This window comes from Dermacentor albipictus, chromosome 8 (genome assembly GCF_038994185.2).
Source record: "Dermacentor albipictus isolate Rhodes 1998 colony chromosome 8, USDA_Dalb.pri_finalv2, whole genome shotgun sequence".
Taxonomy (NCBI): Eukaryota; Metazoa; Arthropoda; class Arachnida; order Ixodida; family Ixodidae; genus Dermacentor; species Dermacentor albipictus.
The window spans coordinates 107,010,606-107,024,824 of NC_091828.1; the positions used below are offsets into that span (position 1 = coordinate 107,010,606).

Here is a 14,219-nt window from a genome sequence, read left to right on the forward strand (position 1 = left end):
GTTCTGCGGAAACCTGCAAGGTGGAGAGAAGTAATTAATAATTGTAGCAATTGCTACGACCGGGTGGATACTGATTTTCCCTTTATTGATTGCATTCAAGAAGTAATACTAAAAAAAGGAAATGATGCGCATGTTTCATGCAGAATTATTTAAATTTGTTTCAGAAACTGTGTGTATCTTGCGTGAAGCCGTAACTGCTGGCATTGGGAGTGAAAGTACGCATTCGACGGCCAAATGATTTCGGAGAATTCATTACACCTCAAACGGCATTAACTTTTTTTATACCATTACCGTGTCCATGAAGTAGGGCGTGAATGTCAGTAAACTTTAATTAAGGCATCAATCAATCATTGCTATTTCTTGCACCAGTGCGAGTTTTGCATCACTAGTCATCTGGGACGCACACATGACTCTCTAGAAGCTTCCGACAAGAGGTTTCACACACACACAAAATAATTGGGCAAGTACCTAACTAGGGCACGCTGCACGACAAAAGTGCATTACTAAAACCAAAAATGGAATGTACCTATGGTACGAAAGTGGTATTAAGAAAGTGTTCTCTAATATTTGCATCAACAAATCAAGAACAAAGTTATAGCTTGGAATGAGACTAAAACCTAGTAGTGCGTTTTGTTTTATTGTCCTGGAGTCCGAGTTCCACAGGCATTTTAGAGCATAGCTTTGCATTTTAGTGCTATTTTTGCGCAGCCAAAGCCTTGAACAGATTATCGGATGATGTCTCATTTTACCTTTTAAAGAAGTATACCGCTTGTTTTCTTACTCGTAATAATGAACCACGACTACGGGCTGCTAAAATCTATGACGTCACATTAAGGTAATGCGAAAACTTCACAGGTGCCTCGAAAAGGCTTTGTCAGTTGTGTACAAACGTAGTGAATCGGTAGGGCGGACCTTTCTGATCATCAAAAGAGAGATTTGGGTGCTATGACTGAAGCGCGAAATTTTTTAGGGTTATAAAATTTTACAACGCTAGTGATCGCAGCGAAAGCCGCACCCCACGTTATGAGCCGCCTCGGCCAACGTCTCCTAGATAGCAGAAGGCCGGTGCACTTCGATTCGTGACGTCACCGCTTTCGTCACGCCGGCCTTGGCAACAGAATTTTCGATCCAAGTAGCATGCATGACGTCATCAAGCAGAGCGCACAGGCCTAGCAGACCTATATAGGAGGCATATATATATATATATATATATATATATATATATATATATATATATATATATATATATATATATATATATATATATATATGTATATATATATATATATATATATATATATATATATATATATATATATATATATATATCCCTCCTATATAGGAGGCACTGCTTGTGCCCACTCTGCGAAGAATGAACGAGTGACGTCACTCGGGCCAGTAATCCAATTGACTACGCTCATGACGTCATCGGTAACGCTTGAAACGCACCGCTTCCTTGAGCTTATTTTTAATAGCATACGTATGCATAGTTATTTGCGTACTCCTAATGATGAATACACAAGTGCAATAAATGTAGACGTTCCTTCAAACCAATTGGCCCACTTGGGAATGCCGGGGTCGTCTTTGCCAGGCAGACGCAAAGACTGCAATGAGTTTCAAGTCGAAAAAAACTATTTGTTTCCACAGACTACAAGCGTACGACAAAAACCGTTTCAGGGATCCCATGACGCGTGACATTTTTGAAACAGGAAAAAAAAAATATATTTCGCTCGTTTATGACGGTCGAAACATCGCTGTCACCGTGCCGATAATACGAGTGGCTAATTATAGTGCTCACCCTCTCACTCGTTTTGACTGCTAAACTGGTTCTGTTTCAGGAACCCACCTTCCGGAAGTGGTTCAGAACTGACGCCACAAGCTCGTTACGAAGAAACCCCACGAGACCGCAACTTCAAAACTATTTTTTATGCTGGTTACAAGCCATTTCGATTTCGTTGGCTCGGGCTACTGCATCTTCGACAGGCTGATATGCAAACCGATTAAGCAAGCACTCGATTTGAACGAGAAATGTTTCGTATCGCGTTCAAATTTGCCGTGAACTGTCCAGCAGGACCAGCTGTTTTACTCATTGTACTCAATTGCTTATTTGCTTTGTCGCCGTCCTTCGCAATGTTTGTCAGACCACTGCGTGTCGATATATAGGATCGTAGACATTCTTGAGAGACATATCCGTTGGTTTACGTCAGAGCTCGTCGGAATCCACTGTAATCGGAAGATATGTACATTGATAGCGAATGCACACAGTGATACGACTGTGAGTCGGAAGCAAGCATAAACGTAGACACGAGAAAAAGATGTAGATTACTTGCGATAAGCTCTGCTCACTTATATTTATCGCGCATTTTGCACAGTACGCCAGATTTCTGGTCGATAATGCCCCACACAGTGGGTATGTGCTACTTCGGACGAGGTGATACACTGCTCAAGCATCCACTCAAGCACTCAAGCATCCCTTTCCAAAGCAAAGAACTGAAAGACCTAATTACAAATGTTCGTGCGGCTAACGTCTGGCGGTCAGGGTTTCCATATTTCTTTTACTGATGTCGCTAAGCAAAGACAAAAAGTCGCTAGTTTTCCGCTAAATCTTGCCTCAAGGTCGCTAAACTTCTAGCTAAAGCTGAGTAAAACTTAAATGTGATTGACGTTTTGGAATAATGTAATATAGGCAAAGATGGCGCAGATCATCTACCCAAGCGCTTCATGCTTGCCTGTAGTGCCTGTGATGGTGAGAAATAATACGTTTAATGGCGTGGTGTGCACAAAATTTATGCTACTAATATCCTTATATCTACATGGCATCGATGTTAAAAACGTAGGAGCATAAGAAATTTACGGGTAGTGCTATTTCAGACACCAAAATTAAGGAACTAGAAGCAGATTTTATCCTCGTAAAAGAGGAACAAAACTTTTCGACACGCATTCGTTCGTACGCTGTTATGGCGGCGATGAAAATTGCGTCATCTTTATTGGTATGTGGCCGGTCAGCGCGCGCACCTATCTGAGCACGTCGCGTGTGTTTTCACGGCAGTGTTCGCGTTGATGCGAGGCGCAGCACGAAGGTCAGCACGAAAGGGGGGCGGGGGGCGGTTCTACTCCGGTGGCCGCGGCGTATGGCGACGTTGCGAGCGACCGCCTGGGCTCTACCTTGAAATCGATCTGCGATGCAGACACAGTGCACCGGGCTCTGATCGTACTGCTGCTGCCGCACTTCCTCACGCCAGCGCATTGATAGTGAGCTTCCGCGGTCATCGAGTGAGATGTGTTCATATTTGCTTTCGCGAGCTTGATACTATGCTTGTTGATTTAGTTAGTGAGCGAATGTTTACCAAGTTTGTACGGCCAATGAAACTACTATCTTAACTTCATTTATCAGCCTTCACCATCTTCAATCATCAACCTTCACATCTTCATCTTTAACCAATGCTTCGCCTTTTAGACGAGACTGCGAGCTTTTTTTTTCTTTTTGCTGAAACAGCGTCTTCTTCAACCAACATAATGTCGTTTGCCTTCAGTGAACCTGAGGCAAAACATTAGGGGGCAAGGTCCTCTGTCAGACTTTGTGCGTCTCTCTAGTCCCTCCTTCCTCTCGAGTGTACGGTAAGTTAATAAAACATATCAAATGAAAAGCTGTCGCGTTCCCCGCATACGTATACCCACAAAAATATAGACCCTGTATGGACATTTCCGCCCTTGCAACCATTAAAATGCCTCATTCAATCAATCGAAGATTACATTGGAATCTGTCCCGTCATACTGACCCATCCAAGCTGGGTATAGGCGCGAAATTCTACACAAGATAATGGTTGTTCGCTGATCATTTTCTTCGCTGATGGCCACCTTTCTTTTTCTCGCCACATAAGTGTACGTACATAGATTTCATGGAGAAAAAATGCGTTAGCAGACTTAGATTATATTTCTTTCAAGCCTACCCCAACCTAAATGGGAGTCATAGCTCCATGCTCTACAAAAATGTTGTTCATCACCATATATGTTCAACTCAACATCCACTTCAGCCAGTGAGCTTTAATCATTCGTGTCACACATATTTATGACATGGTGTCCAACGCGGGGTCATCCTTCACAGCGACCGTCTTGTCCGCCGAGCTCCCTGATTTCGCGACTGTTCCCAATACGGCCGCTCCCTGGACACAGGCAGAGCGTTGCTCGCCTGGGCTCAGGATGGCCACCACCGGGTTTCCATCAGTTAGACCGTGCATGTCGTAGATCGGCCTCGGCGGGTGTCCTTTCGGCTGCGGGCGCTCCTTACTGGACTCAAGGCCGTGCTGCGTCGCGTGTCCTCCGGGTGCATCGACGACGACCCGGGCCGCGGCGACACGGAGGACCGCATGCAGGAGGCCGATCACGCAGCGCTGCATGGGGCTCACGGTGCCGGCCTGAAGAGGCACCGTGCAGGCGTCCGTCGTGAGCAGTGGCTGCCGGTCCCGGTTCGAGGCCGCCGCAGCGGTGCGGGTGACGCGGTTGGTGGAGGGCCGCCTGTGGGTCGTCGCCCGCGGAGCGTAGTATTCCGGTGGGGTGGATGGTGAGCCGACCGTTACGTGCCTGTACTGCTCCGCGCAGCTGGCCGGCCCACCGTCCGCTGCGCTCATCGGAAGGCGGTCCCGTACGCACGATGGCATTTGGGTTGGACGGCGTCGGCTGCCTTTCGCCGGCAGTCGACGGTGGCGGCGTCGTGCTGGTTGAAGCACTCGGAGGTGGTGGACTTCGGGACCACTGTCGGTCACCGTAGCTTCTTCTTCTTCTTCTTCTTCTTCTTCTAGTGTCCAAACACTGCCTCATATTCACTACGGGGGATCGGCCGAGAAGAAGATGATCATGATTCCTTATTTAATTGCACAAACTCACTTTGGGGGATAGGCCATGAACCTGGCGGTAACATGATAAAAAAAAGAAACAAAAGCAGCTGGTGGTTTCACCTGTTTGGTAGGACTACAGACCTCTTTGTATTGGACGCGCGGATTGGCGTTACTGTTCTAGAGCGCAATGTCGAAATCCTGCATGAGGGATAAATCTAGTGGGGGTGCGATTGCGAGGGAACAATACAAGCAAGAAGGTATGTAAAAGAAAAGGTTCAAGTAACCACAAAAACAACAAAAAACGGGTGGACTGAATCCGTGCAACAGTACAGTGAAGAGGAAAGTTGAATACAGGAATATATAACTCCAAAAAGAGATAATAAGGAAGCAGTGGCACTCAAGCATCCCTTTCCAAAGAACTGAAGACGTTATTACAAATATTCGTGCGGCTAACGTTAGGATTGCAGCCATTGGGGCGGAGCGAGGGGCCCTGATGAGCCTGGAACCAGATTAGGTGTGAGCTATCCAGTTGCTCGTAGTTATGAGTACTAAGACTGTGTATACGTAACTTGTGTGCTTCCATTGAGACGAATCCTAACGAGCAAGCTCACTCTGCTGTGCGAGATCTCACATGCCACGCAGGAACTGCTCTAGGATCACTGCGGCTCCTACAAAGACCCACTTAGCGCTTTTCACGAGATGACCTCACACTATAGGGACGGCAGGAGGTTTCTTCCTCCCCCCCTCCCATCAGAAGCTCAACCGAGCTCAGTCAGTCATATTAAGAATGATTCAAACTAAATCTTATCCCACACCTTTTGTGCTTAACAAAACTGACCAGGACTTTTCTGCGGAATGTAAAAGTTGTGGACTCATGTACTCCATGTCTATTTGGTCATATGTTCTGGCTGTTCACTAACCAAAAGGCTTCGGGTCTCAAGAGTGTGGAGGGCTGAAGTCGGCGCGTATCCAGCGAAGTCCTCCAAGATCAACTCGTGACCGTCCGGAGAGCTCATAACATCGGGAAAGCCTTTGGCCTACCGGTGCCTACGTGGGCGGAGCCACCGACTTAGCCTGGGGGCTTTTGCCCTCGGTCCCTAGTTTCTCAGGACCAAAATGAAGCCCTTGCGATGCCATGCCATGCTAACGTCTGGCACTCAGGGTTTCCATACTTCTTTTACTAATGTCGCTGACCAAAAAAAAAGGAAGGTCGCTTGTACTCCGCTAAATCTTGCTTCAAGGTCGCTACACTTCTCGCTAGAACTGAGCAAAATTTAAATATGATTGACGCTTTGGAATAATATAATATAGGCAAACGTTCCGCAGAATATCTACCGAAGCGCTTGATGTTTGTCTGTAGTGCCTGTGAATGTGAGAAACTAACTTTAACGGCGGGGTGTACATGACATTTAAGTTACTAGTACCCGTATATCTACATGGCATCGAGGTTAATAACGTAGGGGTATAAGAAAATTACAGGTAGTCTTATTTTACAAACCAAAATTAAGGAACTTGCAGCAGATTTTATCCTCGCAAAAGAAGAACAAGCCAGTTCTACACGCGTTCGTTCGTATGCTGTTATCACGGCGATGAAAATTGCGTCATCTTTATTGGCGTGCGGCCGGTCAGGGCGCTCACCTATATGACAACGGCGCGTGCGTTTGCGTGGCAAAGTCCGCGTTGATGCGAGGCGTAGCACGAACGTCAGCACGAAAGGGGTGGGGTGGGTGTGGGGGGGGGGGGGGGGGGTTCTACTCCGGCGGCAGCGGCGTATGGCACCGCCGCTAGCGACCGTCTGGGCTCTACTCTGAAATCGATCTGCGATGCAGACGCAGTGCACCGTGCTCTGATCGTACTGCTGCTTCCTCGGTACCTCACGCCATGCAGTGCTTTGACAGTTAGCTTCCGTGGTCATCGAGTGAGGTATATTCCTATTTGCAAGTGGGCGCTTGATACCATACTTGTTAATTTCGTTAGTAAGCGAATGTTCACCAAGTTTGTACGCCCAGTGAAACTACTACCCTAACTTCATTTAACCGTCTACTACATTTGCCATTGCAGCCAATGCTTCACCTTCTAGGCGAAACTGCGTTTTTTTTCTGATTCGACGTCTTGTTTGACCAACATGATGCGTTTTGCCTTCAGTGAAACTGATGTAAAACTGTTTATGGGGCAGGGTCCTCTGTAAGGCTTTCTGCGTCTCTTTACTCTTTAGTGCCTGCCTCCCCTTGGGCGTACGATAAGGTAATAAATCATATGAAATCAAAAGCTGTCGCATTCTCCGCATACATATACACACAAAAAATAGAGATCCTGTATCGACATTTATGCCCTTGCAGCCATTAAAATGCCTTATTCAATCAATCGAAGATTACATTGGAATCTGTTACGTCATACTAACCCATCCAAGCTGGGTATAGGCGCGAAATTCTAGACAAGATAATGCTTGCTCTAGCTGATCATTTTGTTTGCTGATGGCCACCTTTTTTATTCGCTATATAAATGTACCTATATCGATTTCATGGAGAAAAAAAGCGTGACCAGACTTCGACTATAGTTCTTTCAAGTTTACTTCAACCTAAATCGGAGTCATAGCTCCATGCTCTACAAGAATGTTGTTCATCACCATATATGTTCAACTCAACATTCACTTCAACCAGTGAGCTTTAATCATTCGCGTCTCGCGTATTTATGACATGGTATCCCGCGCGGGGCCATCCTTGGAAGCAGAGTCTCGTCCACCGAGCTCCCTGGTCTCGCGAGAGTTTCGAAGATGGCCGCGCCCTGGACACCGGCAGAGCGTTGCTCGCTTGGGCACAGGATGACCACCGCGGCGTTTCCATCGGCCAGATCGGGGGTGTCGTAGCTCGACCTCGGCAGGTGTCCTTTCGGCTGCGGGCGCTCCTCGCTGGACTCAAGGCCGTGCTGGGTCGCGTGTCCTCCGAGTGCATCGACGACTACCAGGGCCGCGGCGACATGGAGGACCGCATGCAGGAGGCCGATCACGCAGCGCTGCATGGGGCTCACGGTGCCGGCCTGAAGAGGCAACGTGTAGGCGACCGCCGTGAGCAGCGGCTGCCGGTCCCGGTACGAGGCCGCTGCAGCGGTGGGTGCGACGCGGTTGGTGGAGGGCCGCCTGTGGGTCGTCGCCCGCGGAGCGTAGTATTCCGGTGGGGTGGATGGTGAGCCGACCGTTACGTGCCTGTACTGCTCCGTGCAGCTGGTCGGCCCGCCGTACGGTGCGCTCATCGGAAGGCGGTCCCGTACGCTCGATGGCAATCGGGTTGGAAGGCGTCGGCTGCCCGTCGCCGGCAGCCCACGGTGGCGACGTCGTCCGGGTTGAAGCACCCGGGGGTGGTGGACTTCGTGACGGCTGTCGGTCGCCATAGCTCCTTCTTCTTTTTCTTCTTGTCTCCTAACACTGGCTCATATGCACTGTATACGGGGGATGGGCCGAGAAGGAGATGATCATGATTCCGTATTTAATTGCCCAAACTCACTGTGGGGGATAGGGCACAAATTGGATGGTAACGTGATAAAAAAAAAAGAAAAGAAAGACAGCTGGTGGTTTCACTTGTTTGATAGGACTACAGACGGCGCTGCATTCGTCGCGCGGATTGGCGTTGCTGTTCTAGAGTGCAATGGCGGAATCCTTCATGAGGGACAACTGCAGTGGGGGCGTGGTACGTGGGGACAATACAACGCAGAAGACCTTGAAAAGAAAAGGCTCAAGTAACTCAAAAAACATTAAACCGATGGACTGAATCCGTGCGACATTACAGTGAATAGGGAAACTGGATGGAGAAATATATAACTCTTAAAAGAGAGCATAAAGAAGCAGTGGCCCTCGAGCATCCCTTTCCAAGTCAAAGAAGTGAAGACGTAATTACAAATGTTCATGCGGCTAACGTCTGACGCTCAGGGTTTCCATATTTATTTTAATGATGCCGCTAAGCAAAGACAAGAAGTCGCTAGTTTTCCGCTAAATCTTGCCTCAAGGTCGCTAAACTCCTCGCTAAAGCTGGGTAAAACTTAATTACGATTGACGTTTTGTAACAATATAATGTAGGTAAACGTGGCGCAAATCACTACCGAAGCGCGTCATGTTTATCTATGTAGTGCCTGTGCAGGTGAGAAACAATAAGTTTAGCTGGGGGGTGGGGGGGCAGTGCACATGACAGTTATGTTACCACTACCCGTATATCTATATGGCGTCGATGTTTAAAACGTAGTAGAAGAAAATTACGGATAGTTTTACGGGTGTGTTACGCGAGCTGCCTAAGACCACTACTACTACTACTAGCTACTACTACTGCTAGCTACCCAACCTTCTTGGTGTTGAGCCCAAAGCTCTCGTGGCCTGCAGGACCTGAATAAAGTTGATTTCCTTCCTTCCTTCTTGGTGTTGTGCTGCTAAGCCTCAGGGCGCGGGCTTCAAATCCCAGCCACGAAGGCCATACACTTCTATTGAGGCGAAATACAAAAAAGAAGAAGTAAACACGCGTGTACTAACTGTGGCATTGGGTGGCACATTAAAGGACTCCAGTTGATCCGCGGTCCCCAACTATACGTCATGCCTCATAATCATTATAGTGGGTTTTGCACGCAGAACCGCAGAATTTTAGTTCTAGAAGTCTATAGACAGACAAGATTTATCATGGCTAAAGTTTTATGGTGCAAGAATGGCGCGCGCCATCCTTTCACCTACTACCCACCGGATTCCTCATCCTCGTGCTTCCCCGCCATTGCCCGCGTGTGACTGGTTTAGAGCGGTCACGCGTCATTTACACGTCACCGTACTGATCACACAACGTACTGAGCGCCTGAACGAGCTGGCTTACGGAAACATACGCGTGAATAAGGAGTCACTGCACGGTATTGCTTCAAAATGAGTGTTGAAAAAAAAATGAAGTGCGATCGACACAAACGAAAAGTAACTTGCTTTTGCACGTGCCTTGGGAATTATGGAGCTAATGCTCCCAATCTCTGAAGCCAATTTTCCCCTAAATTGGACGAAGAAATCCCCTAGATTTCAAGATATATTGCGAGATAAACGTGTTTAGTTTGTTTATATGGTTCCTGTAAATACGTCCTTTGTTGATATGGTAATAGACTGAAAATATTGCGTTTCAGTTTATTCTAGCTCGATTTAAAAATTTAGATAACGATATAGCCGCACTCGTAGGAAGATGATGCTACAGTACAAGCCACGCTAACCAGAGTTCGTCCTGCTAACAGCATAGCCTCCTGCTTGAACCTATTCACAGAATACGTCAGCACATTCTTACTCGCGCCACATGCAAAACAAACTTGAACAGCAGCCAAATACCCAGATTGACGCGGAATCTTATTTGAATTTGGCACAGGACTACATTGAATTGAAAACGTACCAATGTCAAAACAGTGGGTTTCTTGAGAACACCTATATGAAGTATGTGCAATAAAATTGTCTTACATGCGGCGACGCACCAGGGTAGCAGAACCACGTTTCCGCGCTTGCAATTCAATTGCAGCGAAGCACGCAGATACACGTCCAATTTGTTTTATTTGCTATATGCTACAATCCCTAGAATGCTACAATGCGAGTCTACTGGCTCTGCATATGGAAGGCAACCTCTAGCGCATGGTCGGCTACGTACTGCCCCGATCGCCCAGCCGTGCTCAGCCCTATAGGTGTCCTCCTATATGTCCGGTTATATATCTGTCCGCTTATGCCGAGATTTGCAGGTTCTGCTTAGCTTGGCATTGCAGCATACATTTCGTTTGCCATTTACAGATAAACATTCGCATTAAAGGGGGCGGGGGGGGGGGGGGTAGAGATCCACACCTTGTTGGGCAGGAGGAGGAGAAGGAAAAACTTTATTTGGTCTATTTGGTTGAAATTAGCGGTGGCAGATGTGATCAGCCGTCTTCACGGTCTTCTTTCATTCCCCGTAGTGGGTATGAGCCACTGTTTGGACACACGAAGAAGAAGAAGAAGAATCTATGGCGACCGAACGCGGTCACGAAGTCGACCGCCTCCGAATACTTCAACATGCACGACGCCGCCACCGTCGGCTGCCGGCGACAGGCAGCCGACGCCGTCCAACCCGATTGCGATCGGGCGTACGGGGCCGCCTTCCTATGAGCGCACCGTACGGCGGGCCGGCCAGCTGTGCGAAGCAGTACAGGCACGTAACGGCCGGCCCCCCGTCCACACCGCCAGAATACTACGCTCCGCGGGCGACGACCCACAGGCGGCCCTCCACCAACCGCGTCGCCCGCACCGGTGCGGTGGCCTCCAACCGGGACCGGCAGCCGCTGCTCACGACGGAGGCCTACACCGTGCCTCTTCAGGGCGGCACCGTGAGCCCCGTGCAGTGTTGCGTGATCGGCCTCTTGTATTCGCTCATCCGTGTCGGCGCGGCCCTGGTCGTCATCGATGCACCCGGAGGACACGCGACGCAGCACGGCCTTCAGTCCAACGAGGAGCGCCCGCAGCCGAAAGGACACCTGCCGAGGCCGAGCTACGACACGCACGATGTGACCGATGGAAACGCGGTGGTGGTCATCCATGCGCCCAGGCGGGCAACGCTCTACCGGTGTCTAGGCCGCGGCCTTCTTCGAAACCCTCGCGAAACCAGGGAGCTCGGCGGACGAGACGGTCGCTGCCAAGGATGACCCCTCGCCGGACACCATTTCAGAAATGTTTCACGCGAATGATTAAAGCTCACTCGTTGAAGTGGATGTTAAGTTGAGTGTATATGGCGATGAACAACATTTTTGTAAAGCATGGAGCTATGGCTCGGATTTAGGTTGAAGTAAACTTAAAAGAAATCTAATCTAAGTCGGGTCATGCTTTGTTTTCTCCATGAAATGGATGGACATTTATTTGTCCATCGATTTCGAAAACAGGAAGGTGGCCATCAGCGGAGAAAATGATCAGCGCACAAACATTAGAAAGTTTTAGAATAGGGGCCCAATAGTTTGGGGCCCCAAAGAGCTTTGCGGGTGTTAGCGTTGGGGCTGGCAGGAGTGAAGAGTTTTAGAATAGTGCTTTGCAGTTTGCGACTAGCGTCTTGAGCTGACAGCGCCTCTGCGGCGTCAAAGGAAAGCTAATAGAAGTAAATAAAATATACCGTTTTATGATAGGAATAGTAATTTTGACTTCCGTGTATTCGCGTTTAATTGCAACTTGGAGGTCATTCTGTAAGCAACAAACAATTAGTTGCGCATAGTATTGAGCAAACCAACTTTACGTGCCTTCACCAGCGAAGATTGGCCGTGTTAGGCCTACGAGCCATAAAATCCCCAATATAATTCGGAATCGGCGGCGTCTAATGAATCAATCTTCATAACACACGCTAGTTGAGAGACAGCGATAACCGCAGTCACTTCTCCTAGCTTGCGAACTTCACGCGTTACCACGAATCGAACCAAGTTTCGTGCTACAGGTTAGAGCCGTCGCTTCGATAGGTGCCGCCATGTTTGCTCACGCAAAGATTTTGGGGTCGCTATATGGGCTCCCGCTAAATTAGTGAAATGGCGTTCCCAACGCAAAACCCAAACGCAGCTCCCGTCTCGCGCATGCGCAGTGGCTTCGAGGCTGTTTCTTTGGGGCCCCAAAACTTTTGGGGCCGCTCTTCTAAAACTCTCTATTATCCCCTCTAAAATTTCGCGCTTAAACCCAGCTTCGATGCGTCAGTATGACGTGACAGATTCAATGTATTCTTCGATAGATTGATGAAGGCATTTTACTGGATGCAAGGCCAGAAATGCCCATACAGGATCTTTCTTTTTTTGTGTATATGTGATGGGATGATGGCGACAGCATTTCATTTGATATAATTTAATAACTTACCGTACACTCAAGTGGACGCAGGCACTAAAGAGAAGCACAAAGCCTGACAGAGGACCCTGCACGCATAAAAAGATTTGCCTCAGTTTCACTGATGGCAAACGACATCATGTTGGTTAAACAAGATGTCAATTCAGCAAAAAAAAAACGCAGTTTCGCCTAAAACGCCAAGCATTGGTTGCGATAGCAAATGTAGTAGACGGATAAATGAAGTTAGGATAATAGTATCACTGGCCTTACATACTTTATGAAAATTCGCTTACTAACTAAATTAACAAGCATGGTATCAAGCGCGCACAAGCAAATATGAACGTATCTCACTCGATGTCCGCGGAAGCTCACTGACAGCGGTGACGTGAGGAAGCGCGGCAGCAGCAGTACGATCAGAGATCGGTGCACAGTGTTTGCATCGCAGATCGTTTTCAAGGTAGAGCCCAGGCGGTCGCTCGCGACGGCTCCATATGCCACTACCGTCGGAGTAGAACACCGCCTTTCGTGCTGCTCTTCGTAAGCAAGAGGGGGTGTGCATTCATGGTCACCTTCGTACTGCATCTCGCATCAACGCGAACGCTACCGCACAAACACACGCGCCGTTCTCAGGTAGGTTCGCGCGCTGATCGGCCGCACACCTATAAAGATGACGCAATTTTCATCGCCGTGATAACAGCGTACGTACAAACGAGTGTCGAAATGTTTCGTTATCCTTTTACGACGATAATATCTGCTTCAAGTTCCTTAATTCTGGTGTCTCACATAACATTACTCGTAATTTTCTTATAATCCTTTCTTTATAACCTCGATGCTATGTACATACAAGGGTATCAGTAACTTAAATGTCATGTACACACCGCCATCAAACTTAACATTCCTCACCTTCACAGGCACTGCGGACAAACATGAAGCGCTTTTGTAGATGATTTGCGCCACGTTTGCCTATATTATATTATTCCAAAACGTCAACCACATTTAAATTTTACTCAGCTTTAGCTACAAGTTTAGCGACCTTGAGGCAAGTTTTAGCGGAAAACTAGCGACGCTTTGTCTTTGCTCAGCGACATCAGTAAAAGAAATATGGAAACCCCGACAGCCAGACGTTAGCTGCACGAAAATTTGTAGTTACGTCTTCAGTTCTTTGCTTTGGGACGGGATGCTTGAGTACCACTGTTTCCTTGTTCTCTCTTTTAAGAGTTATATATTCCTGTATCCACTTTCCCTCTTCATTGTAATGTCGCACGGATTCAGTCAATCGGTTTATTTTTTTTTAAGTTACTTGAGCCTTTTCTTTTAAATATCTTCTTTGTTGTATTGTCCCCTCGTAACCATGCCCCAATTACAGTTATCCCTCATTGAGGATTCCTCCATGGCGCTCTAGAACAGCAACGCCAATCCATGCGACAAATACAAAGCAGTCTGCAGTCCTATCAAACACCTAAAACCACCACCAGCTGTCTTTCTTTCTTTTTTTTCATCATGTTATCGCCCGGTTCGTGGCCATTCACCCACAACGAGTTTGTGCAGTTAAATAAGGAACCATCATCATCATCTTC

At 47.7% G+C, this 14,219-nt stretch overlaps 1 protein-coding gene across 1 annotated transcript in view; it reads left to right on the forward strand.

The window, feature by feature from the left end:
* LOC139048957 (nuclear pore complex protein DDB_G0274915-like) overlaps nt 1-2,692 on the forward strand; it is a 42,561-nt gene extending 39,869 nt beyond the window's left edge. The window contains exon 14 of the mRNA XM_070523959.1: nt 1,839-2,692. The gene's annotated coding sequence lies outside the window, so the exon portion shown is untranslated. The remainder of the gene's footprint in view (nt 1-1,838) is intronic.
* The last annotated feature ends 11,527 nt before the right edge of the window (nt 2,693-14,219 follow it).